We start from the raw sequence: 15,145 nt of genomic DNA, 5'->3' as shown, positions 1-15,145 counted from the left end.
CAAATCACTTTTCTTCCCAGACTGAGAAAAGACCACCACTGGTTGTGCCAAACCTTTTACTGAAGGAAGATCTGAGGGAGTATCTACTTTTGCAAAGGGTTTTGACTCTTGTTTCCTCTTTTCTGTTTTCATTGCTAACTGCTTCTAAAGTTTTACTCTGGGGTCTCCACTTTACAAGTTCTTGCTCTCTCAAAAGTGGACTCTCTTCCCTGATGATGAAGGATCATGCTTTAGCATTTACAGTTAAAATCAGAGCAACATCAAAGCTAGGCACTTGGAAAGAAAAAAAAGTATATAGCTTTCTTAAATGATTTGGGGTACAAATGAAAATTGAAACCACAATTACAAGCTATTAAGAGAGCAGTGTTATAAACCAAGATTTATGGAATGTGACCAAAGCTGTACTAGAAGCAAATCCATAGCCTTAAATGTTTTCATAATCAATGAAGAAGAATTAAACTAAATAAGTCAGTGTGTGAAGTTAGAAAAAGAGAAATCTGAGGAAAATACTAAATAAATAAACCATAAATCTAGTAAAAATTAATGTATTTGAAAATAGAAAAACATTAGGATTTATAAGTGAGTATAAAACTGATTCTTTAAAGAAACTAATGAAAGGAAGCACACTCATCTTAGAAATCATCAAGAAAAGAAGAATGGAAATGTAAGTACACAAGAAAGTGAACACTTGTACAAGTCCAGTCTCAAGGAGTTTGAGCAGAAGAGTCTCCTCTTTCTGGAGACTCTTCTGCTCAACCTCCTTCTCAGCATGCCTCCTAATCTCTGACACCTGAGATCCTATTCACAGGCACCAAACATTTTGCTCTACAATAAGAGATCTTGGAAGAAAATGGCTTTATATTAACATGGACATGTGACTGATTTTTGGGTGATGCTCCCTAGGAGGAAGCAACCCTAATCCTAGGAAGGAGGTTAGGGTTGGAGGTACCAGACCATTTTTTCGCAGAAATATTTCAAAAAAGAATAGGCAAAAAAGGAGGGGCTGGTGCTTCTCAGGACACTGTGCCTTTTACAGCTTTGCCACCTTTGGGAGCACAGAGTGGGCATTTCTTCTAAGCCTCCTCACACAGTAAACAAAAGCAGCATGTTGCTGGCTCACATTATCTGTGACCACTGTGACCTCCAGATCTCCATCCAATGCACTGGCTGCCTTGCTCTCAAACATGCACAGATGTTTGGGAGTCAGAAGAAGATGAAGAAGATGAAAAGTTGGTAGACTGCATCGCTGCTATTCCCTTCTCAGTGATGATCACCCCGGACCAGTTGTCTCTGGCACTTCTATCATTCATGTCTCCGTGTCAGGGAGTTTAGTCATTTATCACGGGTGCATTTTAATCAGAGCAAGTCACACCTGAAGTGGATTTCATCAGTCTTGAGGGAGGAGAGGTTTGACCCCTGCCCCTGCCCCACCCCCAGTCTGTGTGACTCCCGTGATGAATTAGGCAAGGTCCTGTGGTCCTCATCCAAAGAGCGGGATAGTGATGTCATGCAAGCTCTCTGGCCTCAGCCCCTCCTCGCCAAGATGGGGACATTGCAACTTCTTTGACAGGGCCATTTTGACAATCGCATGCATAAAACTCCAAGCACAAGAAAGCACGTGGTTGGGGCTAAAGGGATTTTGGTTTCTTGGTTATCTTCGGTTATTTAGATATTTTTTGATAACAGTTATTCCTATAATTTTCTAAAATTATAAAGCTTTGTTCAGTTACACAACTCTGTCACTGGGGCAATTCACAGTCTTCCTCTGCTTCCCACATGTCTCCGGGCAGATAACTGCACCCTGGCCTCTGTAGTTCCATATCCATGATTTCACTCCAGCTCCTGGGAGAGGGCCACCAGACTGAACACCTGCTTTGTTGAGCATCTTCCATAAACGATCTCATTGAACCATCAGAGTCCAGACATCATGCCCATTTTAAAGAAGAGAAGATGGAGTTTCAGAAAGGTTAAAAGATTTCCCAGACAGTCACAGTAAGCAGAAGCAGTCAGGATGTAAATTCTGTTACCTTCCCCAAAAGGATTAAATAATAATAAGCATGAAGGAAACCCTAGTTGCCATGGAGGTTCTGCCATCTTGGCAGGAGCCATGTTGATACAGTGTTGGTCCTCTCTGTATGAGGCCCCGGTGGCCCTCCTCCATGCACTGGGCTGAGCTCTCTGGATGCAGCCCTATTATTCCAGGACTTCCAAGTCCAGGGTGGTGGAAATAGTTAAATCCAGATGGTTGTTGGGTGATGGTTTAAAGGGCAGCAAAGAAAGGTGGTCCAGAGAAGAGCCAGACTCAATTCATTTAGGAAGAGGCAGAATTGGTCCTGGGCATCAGGACACATTGCATGCAGATGGAAGATAGAACAGAAATGTGGTGGAAAGAGCCCTGAGTTGCTGCTTTTATTATTTATTTATTACTGTGGATTTAACTCAGGGGCATTTAAGCACCGAACCACATCCCCAGCCCTATTTAGAGACCGGGTCTTATTGAGTTATTTAGAGCCTCACTAAATTGTTGAGACTGACTTTGAACTGGCTATCCTCCTTTCTCAGCCTCCCAATCTACTGGGATTGCAGGTGTGCACCACTGCGTCTGGCCTGAGTCACTGCTTTTAAATTCTAGATTACCACTTTTGGGCTCTAGGAATATAGACAATTCTCTTAACCTCTTTGGGCCTTAAAATTTTTATTTATAAGTAGAACCAAGCAACCGTATCAAAGTTACCAATGGGCCCAGGTAATCTGAAGCCTGGAAATTCTGGCGCAGTACTTGGCCCACAATAGACTACCTAAGACCCCACATGGACTGTTGACCCCAAGCTTGGGCCTTTTCCTCCTTACTTCCATTCATATGGACTTAAAGGAGCCCTAAGTACCTGAATTTGAGATGCATTTGGTAGTAATGTGCTCTGCTTCTCTGTCCACTGAGCAACCACGCATACATCAAGCTGAAGTCTATCTTGTGACAGTTTGATTCCTGGGAAGCCATTAGCTGCAGCACTGACTTTTAGAGGAATCCTGATGAGATTTCCAGTTCCTAATGGAGAGTCAGTGCCTGAAGGTATCACTAATTCCTGACGTGAGGCCAGTTCCTGGCAGAGGATAGTTGCCAGCCAGCAACTACCATGCATGGAACATCAACCACCGACCCAGTGCAGGGAATTTATGAGTGAATGATTTTAAAGCCCTCCCTAGGGATGACAGAGATTAAGAATCTGCTTCTAACATTACACTACTCAGATTTCTTTTTGCTACTTCAATCAAGTGGCTTAATCACTTTTTGCTCTTGGATGATTATGGACTCTCTCAGATAGGGTTTTAGAGACATTTTCTCCTGCTACATAGTAAACATTCACTAACATTTAACTCCCCACCCCACTTTAAATCCACATCTTGAAGACAAGGAAACTAAGGCTTGGGAAATGTCAGTCAAAGAGTCTTCCTTTTTGGAGAGAAAAAAATTAAGTTTAAATCCAGCATGAGATCCAATTCTGGAGCTCAGGATTATTCTAGTCTCATTTTCAATTAGGCCAGCCCTTCCCTGTGTGAAGACAGAGCCTTCCCGCTCAGTACACACCCAACCAAGCTGGACTGAAAGTCTGTGACTGGCACCTACTAACTGAGCCAGTACCCCATTTTAACTTGGCTGTAGAGAGCATACTGGGTGCAACATGACATTGAGACACCAGATTCATGGCAGAAGCAGGATGGACCTCTCCTTTGTGTAGACAGCTGAGATGTTGAGACTCCATGGAAAGCAGCCCCCTTCTGGTGGTGAGGTCATGGTGTGGTCAAGGTGAGGTCAGGGGTCTCACAGGCAGAGATTAAGGCGGGTGGATGCCAGTTGGTTGGACTAGAAGTAAATTATGACCATCCCATTGTTGAATGACAAGCCCATATCTTAAAGGTGACTTTTGGCTCTCATGCATTATCTCTTTTAATTCCTACATCTATTCTAGCAAGGTATTTCTGTTGCCCATTTGCTATTAGAATGCTGAGGTCACAGGATTCACATCTTGTCTTACAGAATATGCTGCCAAAGGCAAGTTTTAAACTTGGGTTTCCTGGACCCTTGGTCTGTTCTTTTCCTCCATCCACACTTTTTTCTCCATGAGAATAGGACCTCAGGGCTGACAGTGGGCCAGAATAGGGCCCTGGCAGGGGATTAGGGAATTGAGAGTCAAGTTCATGATTCAAGTAAGCAGGTAGAGCAAGGTTCTGTGGGAAGACACATCAGCCTGACAGAGAAGACTTGTCATGAGCAAGATGGATGGTTCCCAGCCTTCCAGAATGTCTCAGTCCAGGTACACAGGGGCAATGATGGGAAAACCTTCCCTGAACCTGGCCATCTCTCCTACTCTTGGAGAGCCTGGCAGGTCAGTGGTGCTCAACCTTTCTACTCCTGAAGTCCGTATTGTCACCGCCCACGGCAATTTGTTACCGCCTGCAGCAACAATTGCGCAGGTATTTATCAGAGGTGGACTAGAAACTGAGGTACTTCTATCTTTCTCTTTAGTGTGCTGCTTTCTTGCTTGCCTGTTTATAGAGGATACAGGAAATGAGGCTTAATTGCTTTGAGAGGAGAGAGAGAGAGACTTTGCTTATCAGAGAGAGATACTTTGCTTAAGAGAGAGAGAAAGACTTGCTATGCCTTACTTAAGGTCTGCTGCTTCTTACTGGTGCATCCTGCATCCTGTGAACTAAGGGTGCGTCTACCTAAGGTGCTTTAGTGATGCATTCCGTGTACTGCGATCTGCCTGTCTGTGATCTGCAACCTAAAAAGTGTGTTCTCAGTTCTCCACTCTGCGATCTGCCTTCCGCCACGCCCCTACTTGCTGCTTCTATCTGCTTGCCGCTTCTTCTTCTTCCTTTCTGCTAATGGCTTCTCTGTGCTTCTTTCTGCTAGCTGCTGCTCTGCTGTCTTTTCTTTCTGCTTGCCGCTCCTTTCTGCTAGCTGCTGCTCCACTGTCTTTTCTTTCTGCTTGCTGCTTCTTTCTGCTAGCTGCTGTTGCTTTTCTGTTGCCCTCTCCTACAGCCCGCTTATATCACCTCCAGGAGGCAAAGAGTAGGGCCATGCCTCTTTTGCAAAGATTAGGCCAGACGCTAGAAGTCTGAGCAGGCACGATTAGGAGTGCTCGAGAACACATGTGCATGCGTTGCGTGCATGGATGATAAATCACCTGAGTGTGCTTATGTCAATTAACCTTCTCACTGCCGATGTGATCAGGTGCTGTTCTGGCGCCGTCTGCATGGCACAGCCCCCAACATGTATGTCCTTAGTCACTTAGATTTGGATTCCACTTCAATGACAAGCCCTTGCCTTTACCCACATTGAGTCAGGGATCTCATATTTGGGGAAGGGGAATGGAGAGTGGTCTTGAAATTCTGATGGGAGATCTACACTATCTTTCCAGAGAAATATAGTGCTTCACAAGTATACATCATGTCAGCACTTACAAAAGTGTCACAGGCTCTCTTCCACTACTTCAGGGAATTCTATAGACCTGGTTAACTAATGGGTTGAACCCTGATCTATGAGCATCTTGAACAAAAATCAATGGAACTGAACAATTCCATGTACAATAACAAGCAAACACAGAAATAGACAAAACATCTCACACTAAGCTTAACAAGAAATGTGCAGAAACTCTAAGAAGAAAACTTCAAAATCTTATTGGAGGACAAATAAAACTGTGAATAAGTAGAAATAATATATTCTTGGATGCTAAGATTCAACATTTGACAATGTTAATTCTCCCATGATTAACCATTAAATCTTGAACAATCTCAAGAAAATAATAGTCCACAATAATTTGATTCTTTGGGTGGAGAAATTTTCAAAAATTTTCCAAGAGTTCCCTAGGCACAGGGCTCAGCAATCTGTGGCTTGCCCAAATCCAGCTCACTGCTGTTTTATCAATAAAATTTTATTAGCACACCGTCACCCTCATTTGGTTATTTACAGTTTGTGGTTGCTTTTCTTCTACAAAGTCTTGGTTGAGTGGTTACTACTAAGACTGCACAGCTCCAAGAGTCTAAACTATTTACTATCTATCCCTTGAAGAAAAGTTAGCAGACCTACAAAGTAGAAAATTAAACCCATGAGAATGTCTGTGAAAACATGAGTAAAGGAGATGGATGTGGGCAAATCTTACCGAATTTCAAAATGTTTCCCAAGTACAGTTGGTATTGGCACTAGAATAGAAGGATAGTTTATTACAACAGAAGAGTTGGTCCAAATAGAGGAGTTTACACCTAGTGTATGATAATTTCACTTTTCAAATAAGCAGGGAAAGATGGATTATTCAATCAACTATGTTGATATTAAGGAAAAGGGAAAAAAAGGATCTATACTTTCCTCATGACTTCCATAAGAGTAATTCTAGATAACTACAATATTTAACAGTAGTAAATGAAATCATCAAAATGTTAGAAGGAAACCAAAGCTACAAAGAAAAGAGGGTTTATGAATATCACTCTGAGAAGAATTTTAAAACCTACCCAGCTAATTTTCTACACAAAAAGTGATTGAGATAGATAGAAACATGACAAAGAATATGCCACATGAAAGATAAAGAGATGATATGTAAAGAGTGCCAACAAATCAATGAGAACATAGTAAAACAATCAAGTAGAAAATAATCAACAGAGGGTATCAACCAGCAGTTTATCTGTATACAGTAAAGAAATGAAAAATATCAGATAAATATATCAAAAAAGTGCGAAATCATCTCTTGATTAAAGAAATGTAGATTAAAACATCTATTATATATCTTTATTTACCTGTCAGATTAGCAGATTGACAAAGATTTAAAAAGTGTCAAGGGTACTTAGAATCAGATGACCCCATACCTGGTTTGAGAGAAAATTTGCAGTCTCGTCAGAGGGTAATTTGACAGCATTTGTGAATATTGTAAATTCATTTGCTGTTTGACCAAGCATGGCCATATTTAAAAATGTATCCTACAGTCATGCTCAAACACAGAAAGAAGAGATTAATTGCACATTGGAAGAGAGATTAACTGCACATTGTTCCTTTAAGTAAAGTAACCTATGGACCCACAATGGGGTATTTCTGAAAACTGAGTAATGTACTAATTTCACTTAAAGGAAAAAAACTCAGAAACCCTTACTATTCAATATAATTACTTTTATTGTCTAATATATGCAATTATTAACTAAACATAAGTATCATGAGCTTATAGTTCTTATTAATCAATCAATAAAAAGCAAATGTACGCTACCTGAAGAGACCCTAGGTCATTATCCGGTGTGTGCGGTGTGAACTACGCCGCGACCCCCTACGCTCGGGCGGGGAGGGACAGGGTAGACCTGAGGCCCTGCTCTCAGGGTTGTAACAAAAGCCTTCCAACCTAAGGCGCTTTCATATTCACCACGGCCCTTCCAGCCCTCCCTGTCCTGGAAACTTGACCACCCACTCCAGCGAGCGGACGGCTGAAGTAGGATCCTCAGCAGACGAGGACTCCCATTTCAGTCTCCTAAGAAAGAGGCTACGGAAAGCGCCTTCCGCCACGCCCACACCCGCTCATCTCCGCTCAGGACCAAACAGAGTCCCCCTGAGTCCACCCCGCAGTGCTGGCGGCCCCGCCCCTCCCCTCCCCTTCATTGGCTCTGTTGACCAGCCCCCTCTTTTTGGCTGCCTATTGGTCGACAAGGCCGCCGCTCATCTTTCTTCCCGGGCGCGCGGCGAGCGTGACCACGCCCCTTACGTCCGGACGCTGGGTCGCCTCTGGAGGCTCCGTAATCACCGCCTAGGAGGAAGGAGGTCGGCTGTTCCAGGAGCTGCTATGGTGTTGAGTTCCCCGGTAGCGCCGGCCGAGCCGAGGCGGTCGCGGCCATGAAGGCGGGTGCCACATTTATGTGGGCTTCGTGCTGTGGGCTGCTGAATGAAGTCATGTGAACCGGAGCTGTCAGGGGCCAGCAGTCAGGATTTTCAGGAGGCACTGGCCCTTTCAGATTTACACCAAACTCTGATTTTTTCCACCTACCCACCAGCAACTACGGAAGGGCCTAATATAGTTTGCAAAGCCTGTGGACTTTCTTTTTCAGTCTTTAGAAAGAAGCATGTGTGTTGTGACTGCAAGAAGGATTTTTGCTCCGTTTGTTCAGTCCTGCAAGAAAATCACCGTAGATGTTCTACTTGTCACTTATTACAAGAGACAGCCTTTCAGCGCCCTCGGCTGATGCGACTAAAAGTGAAGGATCTTCGGCAGTATCTCATTCTTAGAAACATACCGATAGATGCTTGTCGAGAGAAGGAAGACTTGGTAGATCTAGTACTGTGCCATCATGGACTAGGCTCTGAGGATGACCTGGACACAAGCAGTCTGAATTCTTCACAGTCCCAGACTTCTAGCTTTTTTACACAGTCATTTTTTTCAAACTATAAGCCCCCTCTGCTACGGTGTCTTCCTTTCAGGGGGAGCTTATGGATGGAGACCGTACCTCCAGATCGGGAGCCCTGGCACAGGTACAAAGTGAAATAGCTTCAGCGAACACAGAAGATGATGATGATGATGAGGAGGAGGAGGAGGAGGAGGAAGAAGAAGATGATCTGCAGGATGGGACCCTTGGGCTCTCCAGGAAGAGAGTAAGAGGTTCACTGTCCGACCTGTGGAGCCTGGAAGAGGTGGAGGGGATGAGTGTGCGCCAGCTGAAGGAGATCCTGGCTCGGAATTTTGTCAACTATTCCGGCTGTTGTGAAAAATGGGAACTGGTAGAGAAAGTTAACCGTTTATACAAAGAGAATGAAGAAAACCAAAAGTCATATGGCGAGCGGCTGCAGCTGCAGGACGAGGAGGACGACAGCCTGTGCCGCATCTGCATGGATGCTGTCATCGATTGCGTCTGACTGGAGTGCGGGCACATGGTCACCTGCACCAAGTGCGGCAAGCGCATGAGTGAGTGTCCCATCTGCCCGCAGTACGTGGTGCTAGCTGTGCACGTGTTCAAGTCCTGAAACCGAGGCTCTCCCCAGTGGGACATGCACCCCAGATTCCCCCCCAAACATTTCAGTTCACAGAAGGGACTGGAAACGTGCAGTTCAAAGGCAGAAGCTATTTTTAAAAAATATTTTCATTACTAACTGGGGGCATAAAGGTTCATCCTGAGTTGAAGAAACATTGGTCCACGCCACCACCTGCCTGCCTGCAGACACGAGCCTCCCAGGTTTTGCCGGGCTTTATCACGTGTCCCTGGTGAGCACTAATTGTTGAAGTCAGACTGCCCATATGTGGGCATCAGCTCCTGCTCTCTGGATACTTACCCCATTCTCGTATTTCCCCTTCATCCTGTGTTCGCCACTTCTCTTCTCTTCGGGTGAGGTAAGCTGTCTACGGTGGCTGATGTTTAACATGCTGAGTAGAGGCCCCTCTGAATGTTCACTTTATTAGTTATGTATATTTTAAATGCTAATATTTGATGAATGTAAGTTTCCACATTATTGCTATTTCTGCATTTAAACATAATTGGGAACAACTGACATTCTAGTCACCTGTAAGGGCCTTAGATTAAAAATGTCCATTTTTGTTCAGGAACAACGTTTTATAGCAAGGGCTGCATCTAGCTTCTGACATTAGGAGTGTGTGTACTAGAGTCTTTATTAATGTGTAATCAGTTTACACTGTTTTGTATAGTGAAGGTGTACTTTTAGTGCTACCTGCTAGCTAATTTCAACTTTAGGAATAAAATTAGATTTAAAGAAAAAAAATATAAAAAAAGCAAATGTATGAATTATCTGTAAATAAAACAAATACAAATAAATTTCAAATTGACAATGTTAATTTTGTAAGATGCATGGTATGTTCCACTGAAAATAAGGAGTGGCTATTGTGTTGACACAGGGGTTATATAGACATAGATTCAATTTTATTTGTAAAATCTACAGTTTTAGTTCAGTAATAGGGGCAAAGAGATGGACTGTTTACAGAAAGACTTTTAAATTATATTAATACACTCAGGCTTTGCTTGTTAGTTCAAGATTTTCAGATCCATAATTAATCAAAATCTTCAAAAGCCAGTTTTAATGAGCTGTCATTGATAATTCTGTGAAGCCACCTGGTTTATTTGAAGATAAGGTTTGTATTGTGGCTTATTGAAATGTGAGTTAAATAGTATTTAATCTAATTACACCTGGAACTGAGGGCAGAGGCGTCCTTTCCTGGTTGCTGGGCTCATTGCTAATGAACCAAGGCCCCTTACCCAGGCACACAGTGCTGGAAAGGTTGTTTGAGTTCCACTTTTTGCTTTTTCTGGCCTGAGGACTCAATTTCTCTTCTCATTTTTCTCTTTTCAAATTACTTTGAAACCTTTGTCTGCACAGATTTCCGTGAGGTCATGTGATCTTTGCCCTGACTCTCAGACACAAAGCAGTGCTAAAGTGTCAGGCAGTTCGTTAAAAGCCAACCATCCCGATCACCTGAGACTTGCCTTTTACCTATGTCCTGGTGACATATCATCAAAATGGCAATATAGAACCAGCAAAGTCTTAAGTTTCCAACTTCTCTGTAATACTGTAAAATTTAAGATTACAGAGAAGGAGTAGGAAGGAGGAGGAGGAGGAAGTCATCCCAACTCCAAACATATGGCCACTTGGGCTACCCAGAGTGTGTTCCCTGGGTCAGCTGTGCTTTTTGAACAAATGAGCCTGGACTTGGGACAATGTAGGTGCAACTGAATTTAGTTACTCACCAGCTGACTGGTGGGGACTTGCAGGACAGTGAGAGCCAGCACTGGCACTGGGGGCAACTGGGCCCTCAGCTCAGGATGGCCCACTCCTTCTGTCAGGCATTCCTCATTCATGACACCAGGCAGCCACCTGCCCCTGCAAAGCCTCTTCCTGTGGACAGGGACATGGCAGGGTGGGGGTTTGCAGGTGTACAGGCTCTGTCCTCAGAGCAGGAAGCCCTAAGCCCAGGTAAGTAAGGAGATTCTGGCAGAGCACTCAGAATCCTCTCATCGGATGTTTTCATGCACTTCCCTGCTGAGAAGTGCAAAGGGCGCTGGGTTTAACTGTGGTTATTTACAGCCAAAAGTAAGTGGCTGGCAGTTCGCAGGAAGCCAAGGGTTTTATTTCTCTCTCCTGCTTGCCATTTCTGTGATTTATGGTCCTGGGGGTTGGCAGAACTTGCCTGAAAAGATCTGGACTCTGTCCATTAGGCTCTGCCCCACAGAAAGCAGGCCCTGCTTCCTTCAGGCCTGAGGGAGGCATAGAGACCCACACCTAGTGCTGCTGCCTGGTGGCTGGCCCACCAGGCTGTCCTCCTCCATTTCTGGCCCCGGGGCACCCCAGCACCACGGTGCTTGGCAGAAAAATTATGACTCGCGTCACCTGTTTTGTTTTTTTTTCTTTTTCCATCTGCCATGTGACATCTGATTTTCATTAGGTAAAACATTTATTTTCAAGAAATTGCCCACTTTTGCTACTTGCACTTCCTTGATTCTTCAGCACTTCAGTGTCTGGGGTAATTCTTCCTGAAATTATCTGCCACTATGGGGAAGGTGGACAGACGGCCATTTCAGGGTGTCCATTGACCTGGGTGTTGACCAAAGGTGCCCACCACTCTGGGAAAGACCTTGACAACCTGGTGGGAAGGGCAGTTGTCTTAGCTTTTGGGAGCTGCTTAGTGAATTTCTGAGCAGATGGGATAAGGGATGCCTCTTGCTTGTCCTGCCCACAGAAGTACATTACTGGCTTTCTGCCCAGATTGGTACCTTAAATGATGTTAATAGAAGAAGAATAATAATGTTGATAATAGTAATAATAATAGTAATACTCAATGCATTTGAGCATATATTCACTACCAATTGTTTTAATGTTCATGACAGCCTTCTAAAGGAGATACTATTATTATTCCCATTTTACAGATGAGGAAATTGACAAAAATGGTAACAATTTGTATAGGGTCACACAGCTCATTGGTTGCAGGAATGGGATGCAAATTTGGTTCCATTTGACCTCTGAGTCTGAAATTGGAAACATGATGGGACATGGTCCTCTTCCAGATCATCCAGGTCCCCTTGGTCATGAAAGACTCTCACAGACCATGAAAGCATCTGGTAGGGGTTCCACTCTTACCCACTCTGGAATATCTTCCATGGCATCCCTTGTCCAGGCTCTCTCTCTACTGAACCTCCTGCCAGGAACACTCATTTGCTGAAATTGCTTCCTGATATTTTTGATGGATGTGGGTCTTGTCAATTCTCCCTCTTCCTGTGTTTTCTGGAACCTGAAGTAGGAGCCAGATTTTCTAATTCTGTCTATAAAAATGCCTTCATGAATAATCCCCAATGCTGGTTATTGGCTCCTCCCTTTTTAAATCAGCCTTAGCAGATGGATAATGAGCCTTTTTTGTGACTTTTTGTGTCCTTTCTGAATTACATTTATTATTTCTACTAACTGCTTTAAGCTTTATGATTTTCTTTCTTCCACTTTCCTTGACTTCAGTTTGCTCTTCTTTTTCCAGTTCAGGAAGACAGGTGTTTGAGCTCATTGATATTTGCCCTTTTGTAAAGCTCTGCATTTTCCTCAAAATACTGCTTTGACTGCATCCTGTGTATTTTGATATGTGGATTTTAGAATCATTGGATTGATTATATTTCCCTGTTTGCACTATGATTTCTTTTGTGACTTATGGGTTATTTAGAAGTATGTTTTTGAACTTCCAAAAACATGGGGGATTTCTCTGGTTTATCTTTGAATTATTGATTTTTCCTTAAATAGCAATATTCTTAACATCTCAGCAGAAATGTCCTCCCATTTATCACTGTCACCTTGTGGCAGGAACTCACTCTTCATCATGCCAGCTCCTTACACTATTTGTGCTGGGTGGTGTCAGGGTCTCCATCTCATGGCTGAAGAATTGAAACTGAAGGCTTCTCCTGGTGTTATTAGCAGCTTGTCTGAAGGAGAAGTTATTGTTGGGCTGGTGAGAAGGACAGTGTGGTCCAACTCAGTTCTTCGTGGTTCCCAAGCTCATCTTTTGCTATCACCTCCCTTCATGATGCAACCCTGAGGACTTGAACAGAGTCCTAGTGTTGGTGGAGGAATGGGAGGGGTCACATCATCTTCACTCATGTGGGTACCAACTTCTCCTGCCCCATGTTACCTCTTCAGCACCCACCATGTTCTCATTTTATGAAAAAAAAATGCGATAACACTTAATATGAGATCTACCCTATTAACACATTTTTATGTGTGTAATACAGTGCTGTTAATTATAAACACAGTGTAGCTCAGTGGATCACTAGAATAATCTACTTGTGTTCCTGGAAATTTATACATGCTGATGGGGTACTTCCTGTCTTCTCCTCCTTCCAACTCTAATAGTTCTGCCTTCTGCTTGTGAGTCTGGCTGTTTAAGAAACCTAATGCAAGTGGAATCATGCAATAGTTGTCCTGTGTCTGGTTTATTTCTCTTGGCATGATGTCTTCGAGGTTCATCCATGTTGCTGCATGAGTCAGGATTCCTTCTCTAAGGTTGAAAAACATTCTGTTGTAGGTATATACCAGTTTCTTGATGCACCTATCCATTGATGGACATTTACTAGTTCCACACCAGCTTTGTGCTCATTTTCACTCATTAAAAGCCTCCCCTTACATTATGCAGGTGAGTTTTGACAAACTCAGCCTTTAATCACCCACTCTCCTTGATTCAGTCATCCACAGAGAGAAGCAGTACTCCTACAGTTACAGCAAAAGAGAGAGAGAGAGGGTTATAAAAATGCAAAAATAGCTTGGAGGGAAGGGCCTGCCTTGGGATGTGAGTGACATGTCATTTGAGCCATTATGGATGTCGGCGCCAGCCTCCTACACTCCAGCAGACAGGCAGACCTGTTGACAAGCAGTACCTTGATGGTTCCCATCATAAAACAAGCCCATCTGGGTGGCTCATCCTTAGCAAAGATTAAGGAGAAAAATGAAGACTCTGGTCATTCTCTGGCTCATAGCTTTTCATTATTGTGTTGTCCTACAGCATGTTTTTCTGTGCCCTCCTGAAGGTAATCTCTAGGCTGTCAAATTACTCAAGGCAGCCAGAGAGAGAATTTGCTTCTGCACATGTCCTTTCAGAGAGCATCAATAAATGATAAATAAACTTGGGTTTTCTAGACCCTTCTGTTTTATAAAGAGGTCATTTGCACTTGAAATAGCATGAATAGCATTGAAATATGTACTATAAGGAGGAAGGGAGAGAGGTTGTGGTCCAGGTGTTCTGAGTGTTAGGAATCTAACCTTCCCAGTGTCTTTAAATGGCGGAGTTTAATGCTCAAGCCTCAGATGGTCCAGGACTGGAAGGAGCTTGCAGACAGTGACCCAGTGGCATGTCTATCCATAGGGAAGATGGCCTTTTATGCCCTTTGGTCTTCACACCCTCCATATGAGCTCAGTGGGCAGTTTAGTTGGTGATGTTTACTTATAGTGTGTATGGGGTTTGAAGTGAAGGGAATGTTTTTATTAAAATAACATTTTTCCTCATACAAAAAATGTTACATGCTCATTCTGGATAAGAACAATTGAAGAAAAAAGAGAAAAGGAAAAGGAAAAAGAAGCCCTCCTCTAATTTCAGCATTTACAATCACTTCAACTTTCTTTAGTACATTTTTTTCAGACTTTTCACAGGGAAAAAATATTTGTACAAAAATGAATCATTCTGCATACATTTATTATACATATTATATTTTAAGTGACTATATATTTCAGACATATTTCCATGTCAATAAATATTCTGGTACATTATATTAATGGCCACCTTGTATTTCCTTGTATGACTGTACCATAATTTATTTGACCAATAATGTTGCTTTTTTTGTTATTTTGCTGTTATAAACAGTGTTGCAATAAACAACATTACAGCTAATTTGATCAGAATTGCTTAACAGAGTTCTGCTAGCACTGAACTCCATTATGTCCCCACATTGTTTGAATGTGAGGACTCTCCGTGTCTTCCATTCTCGATAAAAGGCACAAAAAACTGGAAGAATACTCCCAGGCCTAGCTCTGGCTGTGCATGTACATTTCTGTTAATACCTAATGCACTACATTGGAATCATCCACTTCCTCTTCTGTCTTCCCCACTGGATTGGAAGTTGCTTTAGTTCAAGATTCTTCTTTATCTTT

The 15,145-nt window shown here is 43.0% G+C and overlaps 1 pseudogene across 1 annotated transcript; it reads left to right on the top strand.

The window, feature by feature from the left end:
* Nucleotides 1–7,820: 7,820 nt before the first annotated feature.
* On the top strand, nucleotides 7,821–9,606 carry LOC306643869 (E3 ubiquitin-protein ligase RNF34-like; annotated as a pseudogene). Its single transcript, XR_013766882.1, has 2 exons — nucleotides 7,821–7,873; nucleotides 8,094–9,606. The product of XR_013766882.1 is annotated as an E3 ubiquitin-protein ligase RNF34-like (transcript).
* Nucleotides 9,607–15,145: the final 5,539 nt, after the last annotated feature.

This window comes from Sciurus vulgaris (genome assembly GCF_902686455.1).
Source record: "Sciurus vulgaris genome assembly, chromosome: 14".
In the NCBI taxonomy this organism is placed as follows: domain Eukaryota; kingdom Metazoa; phylum Chordata; class Mammalia; order Rodentia; family Sciuridae; genus Sciurus; species Sciurus vulgaris.
The sequence above is the reverse complement of the archived record's forward strand: the minus strand, read 5'-3'. Positions and strand labels throughout refer to the sequence as shown.